General features: G+C 42.2%; 1 long non-coding RNA gene across 1 annotated transcript; it reads right to left on the bottom strand.

The window, feature by feature from the left end:
- Nucleotides 1–263: 263 nt before the first annotated feature.
- LOC135203327 (uncharacterized) lies at nt 264–9662 on the bottom strand. Its single transcript, XR_010311928.1, has 3 exons — nt 9539–9662; nt 8584–8717; nt 264–407 (listed from the first exon to the last, which is right to left on the bottom strand). It is a non-coding gene; the product is annotated as an uncharacterized LOC135203327 (long non-coding RNA).
- Nucleotides 9663–15951: the final 6289 nt, after the last annotated feature.

Here is a 15951-nt window from a genome sequence, read left to right as displayed (position 1 = left end):
ATAGAGATTGTAGGGTGCATACTGAATACCCACTAGCCAATCGAGCCCAATAATCTATCTCTGCAATAAGTACCTTAAAACAAAACAATGCTTATCTTTGTAAATCAATGGCTGATACTTCTGCAACAGCATAACATTTATTAGACAAAAATGCTTATATATGTTCTCTTCCTTTCTACCATATATTTAAAATATAATTGTAGTAAAAAAAGTATGTAGTCTGCATATCCATACTATACACCAACCATGTACTATACCTTCATTCTGTTGTCAAGCTCTTCCCGCTTTTTCCAATATTTCTCATGCTGACCACGATAATCTTTATTGATGATTTTGTTTTCCTCTTTAATAATTTCAACCTCTTGAACAATGCCACGTACTCCATCTTTTTGTGGTGTTGAGACAGTCTTGAAAAGTAAAGATACATGACAAGGTTATTAATGCAAAGTTTCATCAAATCTCAGTGTCATACAATTTAATACACTTCTTATACAGTGAAGGCAAGATGTTTTTCAATTTTCAAACACTGAAAGACAACTCCCAATACTAGTTCCTTACTTATTGCATAAAGACATCTTAATGACCATTATATCTATGAAACACTGTAAATTTATGTAAAACTACTACTTTCCCACCGCTATCCCTACATTAATTGGGTCAGTTGCCTGATGTGCCTTCTCCACTGCCTTCTATCAAAGGCATCATCCTCCATCAAACCTCTTCTCTCCATATCTTCCTTCACTTTCTATCTCGCCATCTCCCTCTCCATCTCTGTCTCCCTCTCGATCTTCTTCCTCTAACAGGTTCCTCACAAGCCCTCTTACTCACACCTCAACATCCATCCTCAATACATGTCCATCTTTCTTCTTATTTCATCATTTTCCAATCTCTCAAGCAGTGATATTCCTATAATCCACCTAAGCATTCTCATCTCTGCTCTCTCAAGCTTTACTTCCTCTTTTCTTCTTAGAGTCCATACATTAACACTGGTGTTATCACTGTGCTATAAATCTTGGCTTTTAGCTTGATGGGTATTTTCTTATTGCATACTACTCCTGCTACCTCTCTCTACTTCCTCCATGCAGTTTTTATCCTACTGTTAACTTCAGCCTCACATCCTCCCTCTTGTCTTGAAGTAGATCCTAAGTATTTAAACTTTCCCACCTGTTTTATAATCAAGCCTCTTCTTTCTTGTAGGCAGTCCCCGATTATCAGTGGTGGTTCCATTCTTGGAAAGGTTTTGATAAGCAAAAGCTGCCATTAACCGAAACTTAGTGACAATATCTGGTTAATGGCGCCAATAACCGGAACTTGGTGAGTTATGGCTCCATAAAAATGTTATTGTTATAATACAATTAAGTTTGTTCATACTTACCTGGCAGATATATATATAGCTGTATTTCTGACGTCCGACAGAATTTCAAAATTCGCGGCACACGTAGTGGGGCGGTCAGGTGGTAGTACCCATTCCCGCCGCTGGGCGGCGGATATCAGGAACCATTCCCATTTTCTATTCATATTTATTCATGGCCCTTGTCTCCTGAGGGGAGGAGGGTGGGCACTCTAAGTATATATATCTGCCAGGTAAGTATGAACAAACTTAATTGTATTATAACAATAACATTTTGTTCATGAAACTTACCTGACAGATATATATATAGCTGAATCCACCTTCGAATGGTGGGTAGAGACAGACTAGGATTTTTTAGGAAATTTAAAATAAAATAAAAGATTATCTTATTGGTTCCTTACCTGATAGCAAAGTAGACTATGTGATTACTGTCACCAAAAGCCTGCTTATGCTTTATCAGAGTTGCCAGCCAGGTGTTGACCTGTAGTGCTGGTGCTTTCTGGATGCTCTGTCAACGGGGGCGTGACCACGATGTGACAAGACCATCTAGGCAAACATATGGCAGTAACACAGCAACCGACCACCACCTGACCAACTAACGCAAAAAACCCCTGATATTAACACTATGGAATGGGAGATTTTCACAGAAGATCTCACCATCAACCACAAAACACAAAAAACTAACCTAACTAAGCTAAGGGATAGGGAGAGAGCTACCTTCAGCCCCCAAAACTGTGTCTGCCGAAATGTAAGGTCCCAAAGAACTACAGTTCTCGTAAATCGTCCTCACATCCCGGAGGTAATGTGAGGCGAATACGGAATTGCTCCTCCAGAAGGTGCTATCAAGAATATCTCTGATAGACATGTTCCTTTGGAAGGCAAGAGAGGTAGCTACGGCTCTGACCTCGTGAGCTTTCACTTTAAAGAGGCTCATATCAGTCTTCTGGCAAGATGAATGAGCCTCTTTAATGACGTCCCTCAAGAAGAAAGCAACAGCATTCTTCGACAACGGTAAATCCGGTCTCTTCACCGAGCACCAGAGATTACCTGAGGGACCTCTTATCTCTCTAGTCCTATTCACATAGAACTTGAGAGCCCTGACAGGGCACAGGGCTCTCTCTGGTTCTTGACCCACGAGACTCGATATTCCTTTGATATCGAAGCTCTTTGGCCAAGGATTAGACGGGTTCTCGTTCTTAGCCAAGAAAGAAGGGTTCAACGAGCAGACAGCGCTGTCTCCCTTGAAAACCCACTAGGCTACTGAACGCTTGGATTTCACTAACTCTCTTCGCCGTCGCCAGAGAAGTTAGGAAAAGCGTTTTCCTCGTTAAGTCCCTTAGAGAAGCTTCGTGGAGAGGCTCAAAGGGACTAAGCATCAGATGTTTCAATACCATCATCTAAATTCCATGAGGGCGGTCTTTTGCTTGTGGAATTTTGGTAGTTTCAAACGACCTTAAGAGATCGTGCAGATCCTTATTGTCGGAAAGGTCCATTTATTCCTCTGTGGCGAAAAACGGCAGACAACATACTCCTATCCCACCTTGATTGTAGGAACTGCCAATTTTTGCACATTTCTTAGATGGAGAAAGAAATCTGCTATCTGATTCACAGAGGTCGTGGAAGAGGAAATTCCTTCCTTCTTGCACCATGCCCTGAAGGAAGACCACTTAGACTGGTAGACAGCTCTTGAAGAGGCTCTTCGAGCATTAGCGATTGCTCTCGCAGCTGCCTTTGAAAAGCCTCTCGCTCTGGCCAGCTTTTCGAATAGTCCCTGAACGCAGTCAGGGCCGTAGCGGAGAGGTTTTGGTGAAACCTTTTGAAGTGAGGCTGTCTGAGTAGATCTCTCCTCCAGGGCAACGTTCTTGGGAAGTCCACAAGGAACGTCATGACCTCTGTGAACCACTCTCTTGCTGGCCACATTGGAGCAATCAGAGTCAACCTTGTCCCTTCTGACGCTGCGAACTTTCTCATTACGTCCCCCATGATCTTGAATGGGGGAAAGGCGTAAAGATCCAGGTCTGTCCAGTTCCAGAGCAACGCGTCCACTGCAATTGCCCCGGGTCCATAACCGGGGAGCAATACAGAGGAAGTCTCTTCGTCCTCGATGTAGCGAACAGGTCTACTAGAGGACGTCCCCACAATTTCCATAACTTTTGACAGACTTCCTGGTGCAAGGTCCATTCTGTTGGCAGCAGCTGATTCCGGCGGCTGAGAAGGTCCGCCCTGACATTCTGAAACCCCTGCCACGAATCTTGTCAGGATCTTGAGTGCCTTGCGTCTGCCCATAGTAGAACTTCCTTCGCCAGGAGAAAAAGGGATCTGGAGCGAGTCCCTCCCTGATTCTTTAGATACGCAAGGGCTGTGGGTACTGTCCGAGTTGACTTGAACAACCTTGCTTGACAGTTTCTCTTCGAAGAACTGCAGCGACAGGAATATCGCTGCCAGTTTCCTTTACATTGATGTGCCAGGCTACCTGTTCCCCTCTCCAGGAGCCTGACACTCTTCCCCCCTAGTGTTGCTCCCCAACCGGAAGTGGAAGCGTCTGAGAACAACACTAGGTCGGGGCTCAGAAGATTTAAGGAGAGGCCCTCTCGTAACTTCTGAGGGTCGAGCCAACCATCTTAAGTGAACTCTTACATCGTTGGAGATCCTTAGGATCGCATTCAGGTCCCCTTTCGACTTCCATTCTTCCGCAAGGAAGAATTGAAGAGGCCTGAGGTGCAGTCTTCCCAGCGAGACAAACTTTTCTAGTGAGGAAATGGTGCCCAGCAGACTCATCCACTCCCTCACCGAACAAGCTTCTCTCTCTAGGAATGCTGCGACTTTCTCTAACCCCAGTCGCTGACGTTCCTGGGATGGAAACGCCCGAAAAGCCACTGAATCCATCTGAATCCCCAGATACACGATGGACTGTGTCGGGGTCAGATGCGACTTTTCGGTGTTGACCAACAGACCCAGAGACTTTGCTAGGGCTAGCGTAAACTGAAGGTCCTTCAGACACTTCTGCCTCGACGACGCTCTGATCAGCCAATCGTCGAGGTAGAGGGATATCCTGATTCCTGACGAATGGAGCCACTTCGCTACATTCCTCATAATCATTGTGAAAACCATTGGGGCCGTGCTGAGACCGAACAAAGGGCTCTGAACTGCCAAACCCTGTTGTCCAAGACGAATCTCAGGTACTTCCTTGACAGAGGGGTGGACTGTGACGTGGAAGTATGCGTCCTGCAGGTCTAGAGACACCATCCAGTCGCCAGGTCTCAATGCTCCCAGCACCGACTGAGGGTCTCCATTCTGAACTTATCTTTTCTACAAAAAGATTTAGCCTGCTCATCCAGGACCGGGCGCCAACCTGATGACTGCTTTGGCACAAGGAAAATCCTGTTGTAGAAGCGGTGACTCTAGGTCCAGGACTTGTTCCACCGCTCTTTTTTCGACCATCTGGTCTAAGAGATCGAAAAGAACCCTTTTCTTCTCTCCCTGATAGGATGGAGAGAGGTCTCTGGGAGTCGAAGTCAAAGGAGGAGGATGAAGAAAAGGGATCTTGTACCCCCGTTCTACTATCTTGAGGGTCCAAGGGTCCGCTCCTCTCTGCCTCCAAGACTCCGCAAAGAATTCCAGTCTGGCCCCGACTGGTGTCTGAAGGACGAGATCTTCACTTGCTGGTTTTCGGTTTGAATGAAGCTCTTCCTCTTGAAAAACCTCTCCCTCGGGGAGCTGCTCTCGAGGGGGGGTGCCCCGCGAAAGGGTTTGACTTTCTTCGGGGGTTTGCTGAAAGTTGACGTGGAAGGAACCGCTGGACGTCTTGAAGATTGAACCAAGAGGTCCTGGGTCGCCTTCTCTTGCAAACTCTGTGCAAGATCCTTTACCATAGCCTGGGGGAAGAGATGGTCCGAAAGAGGCGCAAAGAGCAAATCCGCTTTCTGAGCCGGAGATACCGACTTAGCCGTAAAATTGCACAGCAATGCTCTTTTCTTTAGGAAAGCAGTTCCAAAATTCGAAACTAGCTCCTCCGAACCATCCCTGACGGCCTTGTCCATACATGACAACACGCTGGACAGCTCCCCCAGACTGAGAGAATCAGGACTTCTAGACTGCCGGTCCAAAACTCCCAGACACCAGTCTAGGAAATTAAAAACATTAAGGGTACGAAGAAGACCCTTCAAGTGGTGGTCATCTCAACTGGAGTCCAGGTACCCTTAGCCGACGCTAAGAGAGACCTCCTCTGGGCGTCCACTAAACTGGAGAAGTCCCCCACGCGGACGAAGGGACCTTTATCCCGACATCCTCCTTGGTCTCATACCAAACTCCTCCTTTCCCTGCGAGTCTAGAGGGTGGATGGGCGGCGAAAGTGGTCTTGCCCTGATCCTTCCTTCTGGACATAAAGTCTTGGAGTTTCTTAAACGCCCTCTGGTCGACAGAGACGTTTTCATTTCGACGAATTAGGGGTCTTTACGGTCTTGGACGACGAAAGTTGTGAGGGAGGAGACCTAGGGGCTGTAGGCTGGAACTTGTCTCCGAATGCTGAACGCAACAGCCTAACAAGAACCTTGTAGTCCGAGACAGCTGAAGCTACCGGCTGTTCTTCCTCTACGGAACTCCCCGGACTACTATGCTCCCCTCCTCCCTAAGAGGAACTGGAGAACGCCTATCAGGAGAGGGAGTAAGTCCCTTAGGCTCAATCCTGAATAAAGACTTCCGTTGGTTGGAGGTATCCCCTACAGGTACGGAAGCAGCCGTACGTTGCTCTTTAGATGCACGGACATCTTCCGAAAGAGAAGCATCCTTAGAAGCCAAGTTAACTGTTCTAACCGAAGCTCCCCTTCGAAAAGGAAGAGCGAGCTTCTGAAGAGCAGCGCCAAAAGCGTCCTGCTTAGAAGAGCGAGCGTCCTGCTTTGCAGGCTCCAAAGCGTCCTGCTTCGCTCGAAAAGCGTCCTGCTTCACACGGCGAGCGTCCTGCGGAGCGTCCTCAAAAGCGTCCTGTCTATGACCAGAAGCGTCCTGCTTCGCACGCCGAGCGTCCTGCCGAGCGTCCTTAAAAGAGTCTTGAAGAGAGCTCAAAGCGTTCCTGTCTAGAACGCCGAGCGTCCTGCCGAGCGCCTCAACCGCTACTTGCCAAGAGCGTCTTAAAGCGTCCTGCTTCGAACGCCGAGCGTCTTGACGAGCGTCCTCTCCTGAGCGAGTAAAAGATCTGCTAGGAGAGCGAGAACGTTGACGATCCGGAGGCGGAGAGAGAGACGAGCGAGCTGAGAGAGAATGAGGCCGCTTCGTCCTCTTGACGGGCAGCCGAACGTCCTTCCTACGCCTAGACTCGACTGCTGCTGGGCAAGTCCTCTGAGCCATCAGCGACGTAATCTGGTCCTGAAGGGACACAAGGATATCCTTCGTAGGTGACGAAGGAGCAAAAGAAGGGGCAGGACTGAGACTGCGAGAAGGAAGGGGCGAGGGGCGAGGGGACGCCTCCTTCCTTCTAGCAGGTACAGCTATCTGCCTCTCAGGTGAACACGCCTGTGCGTGGAAACTAACGTCCTCATCGGTAGAACGCCTTCCTCTCTTCTGAGGAGGAAAGGCGTCATAAGCGTCCTCTGACGAAAGAGGAGACATAGGACGTGAAGCGTCCTCAAAGCGAAAAGTCCTTTTCAACGGACGCGAGTCTCTCCGAGCGCTCCACCCCTTGCGCGGGGAGGACGCTTCGGAGGACGAAAAGCAATCTTTCGGGATACGCGCTCGTGCGCGCCTCCTTGGCAGCCTGGGATTTAGCAACAAGGCCTGCCGAAGGGACGCCAGATCGGTGGGGAGCCCCCGTAACCCTCTTGCGGCTTTCGACATACCCACTCCCTGAGTCCTGGGAGTCCGATAGAGGTCTAGGCCTAGAGGCATTATGGGGCCGATCTGACGCCCCCTCCACAACACTAGGGGCACTGACACAAACTTTCACTGGGCCGGTTTCTAGGGCCAAAACTTTAGATTCGAGAGCACGAATAGACTCTAGAATCAGAGAAAGCGGGTGTACCTTCTCCAGGACACAGCACTGGGGCCCGAAGGCAACAAAACAGGATTAGGTTGGGCAAAATCTACTGGTGTTAGAGGAGGAGAATGTTACTATCCTTACCTTTAGTAGAGCTGCCCTTAGAGGAAGACCTCCTGACTCTATCGCGCTCTAATTTACGCCGATAGGTCTCATACATCCTCCATTTATCATCATCCAAATCCTTACATTCATTGCACCGATCATCAAGCCACGCAAACATGCCCCCTGCAATCCATACAAACTGTGTGAGGATCAACTGAAGGTTTAAGAAGCCTCACCTTACATTCACTCCTCACACACACTCTGTAACTTCCGAACTTGATCCAGACATACTGAATCTAGAAAAGAAACCAATCCAAAATCAAAAACCAATCCACTATTCCGCGTGCCAATCCAACAATCCAGAAGTCGATACCAAAAGTCAATCCAGATAATATTAAGCGAGATAATGAAAAAATCCTAGACGGAGGTACTGTAAACAGATGTTTGCAGCACCGGCGACAGAAAAAATATGAATAGAAAATGGGAATGGTTCCTGATATCCGCCGCCCAGCGGCGGGAATGGGTACTACCACCTGACCGCCCCACTACGTGTGCCGCGAATTTTGAAATTCTGTCGGACGTCAGAAATACAGCTATATATAATATCTGTCAGGTAAGTTTCATGAACAAACGCCAATTTTATGGTGCTAGACAAGCATAAAAAAAACCGGATCACTATTAACCAAGTCCGCCAATAACCAGGGATTGCCTGTACTACTACTATTCTGCCTCTATCTTTCCTACTGCTCACCAAAATCTCTGTTTTTATTTAATACATATTCACCTTCAAGCCACCCCTCTTTAAAGACTCCTGCCACTCTCCAACCCTTCACTTAAAACATCCATGATCAGCACAAACAAAAATTGGTTTAATGCTGACTCCTGGTGTAATCCAACACTAACTTCAAAGTTTTCAGTTTCCCCAACTGCTGTTATTACTTTTGCGCTTGTTATTTGATATATCATCTTGACCAGCCCAAGCATAACTTTTCTGGGAATTTCCTCTTCATCAAACACCAAAACATTTCTATAAAACTATCAGTACTTTAATCAAACAATTAACTCATTATCAACATGGTAAATTCTACACATTATTTGTCTGGAAAAACTAAGCCCTATTAATAATAACAATAATTGGCAAAGAACACTAAAAATATACCTGAAAAGTGATTCTGGGACTAGGCCCACAAGAACATCGAGCAATGTACAACCCTGGAGTTGAGGGATTACAACCAACCCGTGGAAGATTTGCTTCACCCATGCTATTGCTTGTTATCTGTACTACAGTCCAATCTACAATCAAAGTAAACAAAATTAATAGTTCAGAGATAAATATGGAGAGTAACAAAAACAGGACTGGGTGTAGTCCATGATAAAATTCAAATTTTGAAAATGTTAATATAAAAAAATATGAATATTTAACAATTATAGTAAGATTACAAGAGTGTAAAGGTTAAAACAATTATTTCAAACTGAAAACATTTAATTTTATTTTTATTTATTTATTTATTTTTTTACTTATTTATTTCTTTTTATTTATCTTTATTTATTTATTTTTTTTTATTTATCATATGAATGATCTTTACAAAACAGCCACCAGTTAAGTTGAAATGAAAAATTCAGCTTAGTTAGCTATCAATGATTAAACTATACTATCTATTACAAAATCTGGATTAATATGGATTAAGAAAAACCAGGCCTAGCCTACAATATACTATGCAGTCTCACTCCATATTTTTTGTTCAACATCATATGAATGATAAGCATAAACACTTCTTTCACATTCAAAATAATGGCTATGAACACAGTATGTAATAAATACAAAATTGTACAGTAACAGCTGCTTATATTACACTTCTTACTATTGCACCAATATAGTTAAATTATTTATAATGCCCACAACTCAAGTACAACATCTATATTCACTTGACAATGGTAATATTCTATGAATTATAAGCTAAACTGAAGAGATTTTTCTTTTGTAGCCTATAAAGCATGATATACAGTATATTTATATAACAAACTATAAGCCAAGCCTAAAGTGATCAAATTAAAAAATTCGATTATCTTCTTATTTGATGACAAAAAGACAAAAGAAATAATGGCTTACTGACCTGATGGCAACTTTTGAAGTAATTTCAAAGTTTCATCTTTATCAACTGCAGACAAAGTCACCTTTTCTGATGCTAACATATCTGGTTCTGATTCTGAAGCTAGATCATTATTTCTTTTATGGCTGTGAAAACAATCAAGTCATATAGGTCTTAAGAAACTTTCAAATATAATATGGTACAAATATATAGATCATACATTTGTACAGTTAAGTTCATATACAAAAACAGATACGTATACTTTTCGTACAAATACACATATTACACATAAAATTGACATCGTAATTATATAATGACCTACCTGGTATAGAGCCTGAGTTCTATTTGTGGTAGTAAAGAACATGTAAATAATCACCAAAGTTAAAAAAGTACCAGGACTAACAGTGGCTTTCTAATGAAAAATATGCCCAATATTATTCTTGTTAATATTTTCTCAAATACTGAACTTGTTTAAATGATAAAGTGAAATGGAAAGATAACTTATGGTGATTAGGAGGAAAGCATGGTAGGGAAAGCAGTCATATGGATGCATATTTGGAGTAGTAAAGATGAAAATAATACATTAAAATCGATTTCACTCCACCTGATTTCCTTCTATCCAAAAGTTTCAAGCAACCTAAACCAAGATAAAATTAATTTGAATAAAACCACCAGTATAATTATTATACAGGTAAACACAGCACTCAATTTGCTCCTGATTCTCACCATACCAAGAAACATTAAACAGTGAATCAAGTGAGCAAATTAATCAAAAAGGCATTCCTGGTCTACAATAACTCAGGTCTAAGTTAATACTTGATTTCAAAACCTGAGGCTTGCCCTAAGTCTAAGGGTACCTTTACAGTACTTCTAAACTTCTGATACACTAAAAAGCACAATATTATTTATGACCAATGGAAAGGAGACAAAACCTCACTATTAACTGTATAATAAAGCAAAATAAGTGAACAGTTCACAACAGCTGTGTGCAAATTGTCAAAGAACTTTTTTTTTTTTTTCCACAAAACAGCTTAGGAATGCCATGTCTAAGCTTAGCTCAAAAGAAATACAGTCAGTCCCCAGCTTACAACGTTCCAAGGTTACGACGCTTCAAATAGTATATTCATCAGAAATTAGTTCCCAGTTTATGACGCATGTTTTAGAGTTACAATGACAATCTGAGGGAAGAAATATGGCTCCAAAATGGAAGAATAATAAAAATTTGGCGGTTTTTCTTTATGAAAACTCAATAAAAATGCAATTTACATTGTTTTCAACACACCTAAAGCATTAAAAATAATGTTTTCTTGGGATTTTTGACAATTTTTCAGCTTATGACACAGCATAGGAATGGAACCCCCATCGTAAACCGGGGACTGCCCTATATGAATCACTACTAAATGGTGTATTATTCAATAATAAAACAGTTCAAAACAGTAATTTACATTCATTTTCATCAGTTGTTCTTATACTTGGCACACAATATATGCAATTTCATGAATCTTGTAAAGAAAATTTTGTGGTTAGCCAAACCATTTCTGGCTTAAAACTCAGAACTCTTGACTAACCATGATTTTATATAAAACTAGCATTATATCAATTTTTACAAATAATTTTCTTTAGGCCACAATTAATATTTTACACCATTTGTGTTCTAACAGTACAACACTAAAATGGTGAAAAGTTTATCCTGGTGATTTATACAGTCTGCTATTTTTTTCTTTTGATGTTAAGTTACATTTTTAATCTGGGGCTTGTTTTTATGTCCAATACACTGTAACTCAGTAACTGCATAAAATATATGAATGTATATGCAGTATAAAATGCCAGTATAATGATAAACAGTAAAAACAGCTGAATGGCTGAATGCTGACTAGGCCTAGACTACTCAGCTTTTGCTACTATTGGCTACGTTAGCCATTAACAACATTCAGTACAGGATCTGTACAAACTTCTACATCTTCAGCTAACTTCAGTTATCATTAAGATATGAAAATTAGGAAATTTATACTAATGATAAAAGATATGCCTATTTTCATATTTAAATTTTCCAGTTATCCACCATCCCCAAAGTTAAAAGGCAATCTAATAACATGGATTTTACATACTAGGCATCAAATACAACAGATAGTATCACAAGAGTTATTCATAACAAAACAAATGGCATTAGAAATTTTAAGGATGAGCATAATTCCAAGAGGGAGGAGAAAGAACATGCACAGGACAGGCCTTGTATTATGTAGAATATTTCTGTTGCCTTTGGTGACATACTAACCAATGAAGCAGGTATTGAGAAAGAAGCTGGAAAAAAATTTTCAACAGCATGAAATGAAGAGAGAGAGGATAGCAAGATTACCAGTAAATACAGTGGTCCCCCCGTATTCGCGGGGGATGCGTACCAGACCCCCCCTTGAATAGTTAGAACCCGCGAATGTTTGGAACCCCTATAAAAATGTTAAAAACAGCCTATTTTGTTAGTTAAAACTCAAGAAAAACCCAATAAAATTTTTCCTACATGGTTTTTTTAAGAGTTTTATCATAAAAAGTGCATTTTATGATGAAATTCATAAAAAAAACCCAGGAATTGTGGATATTTATCATAGATACCACGAATGTGCGAATTTTCCGCGAATAATGCAGGGAAACGTTCCCAGAGAGAAATACCGCGAATGTGTGAGTCCGCGAATCTGGAGAACGCGAATACGGGGGTCCACTGTATGCGTACCAAAGCAAATAGTATTTACAAAACATGTGCAGGGCGTGTACTACTTTACACAAAAGAAATGGTCAATCACACAGAAGTAGCAAATCGAAAAATATACTCTGTTTTTTCCATCTGTCCACCCACCTGTGGTGTTTGCGTATGGTAACACTGCATCCTGGGCTTTAAATAGTTACGCTCTGTGTAATTTTTAGGTAAATAAAAGGATATCTGGGTGTACATTTGCTACTGAAAAGTGTCTTAATAATTTACTGTATATGAATTACTCCGTTAATATTTGGAATAAGATATTATTATTGTTGAATGTAAGCTGCCTTTTCGGGGTGGCGAATGGAACAGCCAGATGCAGTGGCGGGAAAATTGCTTCTCTCTCTGTTCACTACGGCAAGATGTCAACTTTATTGGACCAAACCTACTCTGCTACTAAGCTACATGTTACTTCATTACAAGTAAGTATATCAGTATATACTTTTAATTTTTATAAAGTGCATTTTAGCCAGATACGATTGATGTAACTTGGTTTAGTATCTGTTTAATGGAATTTGTGGAAATGTTATTTTTGCACTGACCGTATTTAGAAAGGAGAAAGCTCTGGTTGTACTGCTATTTACTTAAAGCTGTCACCTTATTCGCTAAAGTCACTGGCATCAATATCATTGCTGTTATTATAGTGGATTCACTTAAACTAGAACCCCAAGTATGGTGCATCTTGAATAACGAATTACAGTTGAGTGAGAGGGGTAGGCGGGTGGAATGTGTTGTTCCGTCTCCCTCTCACACTCCCTCTCTCCCAGACCGTAATACAACTTATTCAGACAAATCACCTTATCACCAAGAATATTAGGGTAGTAATCATACATACAATGCTGACAATATCTTTATGACGAGCAGAGTTATAAGGAAAAACAATTAAGGATTTTTTTTTTTTACATAAAAGTGTCTGCTTCCAGTGCATGATTCTATGGTAATTCCTAATTTCTCGTAGTTGACTGAAACAAATTTGTAGCTACTCCATTTATTCAACATTACAATTATGTTAAAAATACGTATCAGTGCTAGGCTACATGTTATTTATAAATGAATATGTAAACAAATGTAAGGCTCCTTTGATTAAGGGATTACCACCCTAATAGTCATGGCTGGAAAATTGTCTCGAGAATGAATGATGAAAAACTAATACTTCCCCATAAAAATGAAGCGGCGAACAGATGTTTTATCAATCGAGTGATATGCGTAAGATGCATTACGGTCCTGGAGGGAGGGAGGGAAAGAGGGGGACCATACAGCACACTCCAACCAGCTCCCCCCACTGCGTTTGGCTGTTCCATTCACCACCCCAAAAAGGCAGCTTACATTCAACAGTAATAACAATATCCTATTTCAAATATTAACAGTGTAATTCGCATACAGTAAATTATTAAAACACTTTTCAGTTGCAAATGTACACCCAGATATCCTTTTATTTACCTAAAACTTACACATAGCATAACTATTTTAAGCCCGGGACGCAGTGTTACCATAAGCAAAGACCACAGGCAGGTGGACAGATGGAAAAAAAACCAAGTTAAATAAGAAGTCCCAGGAAATTATGGAGAACAGACATAGGTGAAGACCTAGACCAAATGGATGGTCCTGTGTAAAACATTGGGATGTACTGCCTGACAAACTGCTTCTTATCACTGCGAAGGTTAGTTCTGGGAAGAACTCTTCTCTTTACCCTGGTAGCACAGCTATCAGGGCAAGCAAAGTCTTCCAACACTCACTCCAATTCGGGGTGAACAACTAGTAGTTAAACACTTTATGGATTAGAAAAATTTATATAGAAGACAAAAACCACTGTGTTTGTCTAAAAAATCATTCTGAATGATCGCAGTGGCTTATGGGTCAATTGCGACAAAGCAGAAGACTTGAAGACTTCTGTTATAATGTGGGGTAAACAGAAAGATCATAATACTAAATCTAATGAGACATATCTCTGTTTGATGATTCTCGCAATGGCAAATATGGAACACAAAACAGGAACCATAAGCAATAATCCAGAGCCAACCAGAGACTTAAGTCAGTGATGGTCAGGCAGAGAGATTCGAATTAGGAATTAACCCTCGACAAAGGAGAAACAAAACTAAGACAAACAATATTTCAGCGAGGAGGAAGTAGTACTCTGCTCCTCACTCAACTCCGTAGGCTGTTACTTGGTAGAGCATTCCCTCTTGGAATGCGTTCGTTTTATATTATATAGCTATTGAGTGCACTACAGATACACTCAAGCACCTGCAAGCTAACAAAACAAGAGGGAAAGGAACCCTCTTGTTCAGTGATAATGCCAACCCTGTGGTGTTGTTGCCAAACAATACCACTAATCGTCTCAAATCAAAACTGGGAACTCTTGGGAGACCCAAAAGGCTGTCCTGAGTTTCAGGTTAATTAGGAGAAGGTACTATTCGTCTCAGTCACACACAAGAAGACTAACTTATATTCGTAGGCTCCTGTTAATCAAGCGCCAGCCTAATTCTTCTTAACTTTGAAAGTGAAAAAGAATGAAGACTGGAAGCAGACCTTCATTCTCTAATGAAGAGAGAGAAGATGAAGCTTTCCCAAAGGGAGGCTTCTATGGTGATAACAGGACACCAAAGATGACTACAGTAGCTCATGCCGAACTCCCAAAACGGGAACACTGGAGGTGGAGTTAAAACTTCTTAGTGATATCCATCCTGAACAGATGAACATACGTTTGGCAAGATCCTAAGATTGAATTAGGAACATAGGCTCTTGCACCTGAACTCTGGGGAGTAGACTCCGTAGAGTTCCTCATGTTCCCACATCCATCCCAGTGTAACCCAGGAAGTAGAGGGAAAGAGAGAGGATCGACTGTTCTTGTCCACTCTTCTCCGAACTAGCAGGAGGGGGCGATAACATGTGCGATCATCAACTTGCTGTGATGATAGCAATGCACAGACTTAGAGAACTTATTCACCTCAGCAAAAAACACTTCCTGAAGGGAGAGCAGAGGTTCTAACTCAACAAATTGAGCATTCTCTTCCTACAACTGGTTTGTTCGTAAGAACGTGACAGAGTTGAGTGCGCCAAAGGTTAGCAAGAACTTGCCAAGTCTCGCCATTCACCTCACGAAGAGGACTACACCGAGAACCTCCTCCCTGACTCTCATGATGTTATGTTCAAGTGATGGCACATAGGGGTTAGTGAAGGATCAGCTAGTGTCAATGAAGATGAATAAGGAGACTGTATTGCCAAGCGCCCAACACCTGGTGCTAGACGAGGCGTGGAAAGAGTCGAGAGAGCTGGAGCTAGGGAGTGTGGCGCCTCCGATATCGCAGAGCCCCTGGACGGGGACTGATGTTCAACAAAAAAACATCCAATACATGAGAGATCCGAGCGGCTAAGTGCTAATACCTGGTGCTCGTCAGGTACCAACGCAGGAACAGAATTCAGAATCACTTCAAAGCGCCTCAGCGGCGTGGTTGGTATGGTGTTTGCTTCCCACCTCGGTGGTCGTGGGTTCGATTCTTGGCCATTCCATTGAGGAGTGAGAGATGTGTATTTCTGGTGGTAGAAGTTCACTCTCAACATGGTTCGGAAGTCACATAAAGCCGTTGGTCCCGTTGCTGAATAACCACTGGTTCCATGCAACGTAAAAACACCATACAAACAAACAAACAATACAAACAAACACTTCTTATTCAACAGACTACATGTT

This window comes from Macrobrachium nipponense, chromosome 36, assembly GCF_015104395.2.
Source record: "Macrobrachium nipponense isolate FS-2020 chromosome 36, ASM1510439v2, whole genome shotgun sequence".
In the NCBI taxonomy this organism is placed as follows: Eukaryota; Metazoa; Arthropoda; class Malacostraca; order Decapoda; family Palaemonidae; genus Macrobrachium; species Macrobrachium nipponense.
The sequence above is the reverse complement of the archived record's forward strand: the minus strand, read 5'-3'. Positions and strand labels throughout refer to the sequence as shown.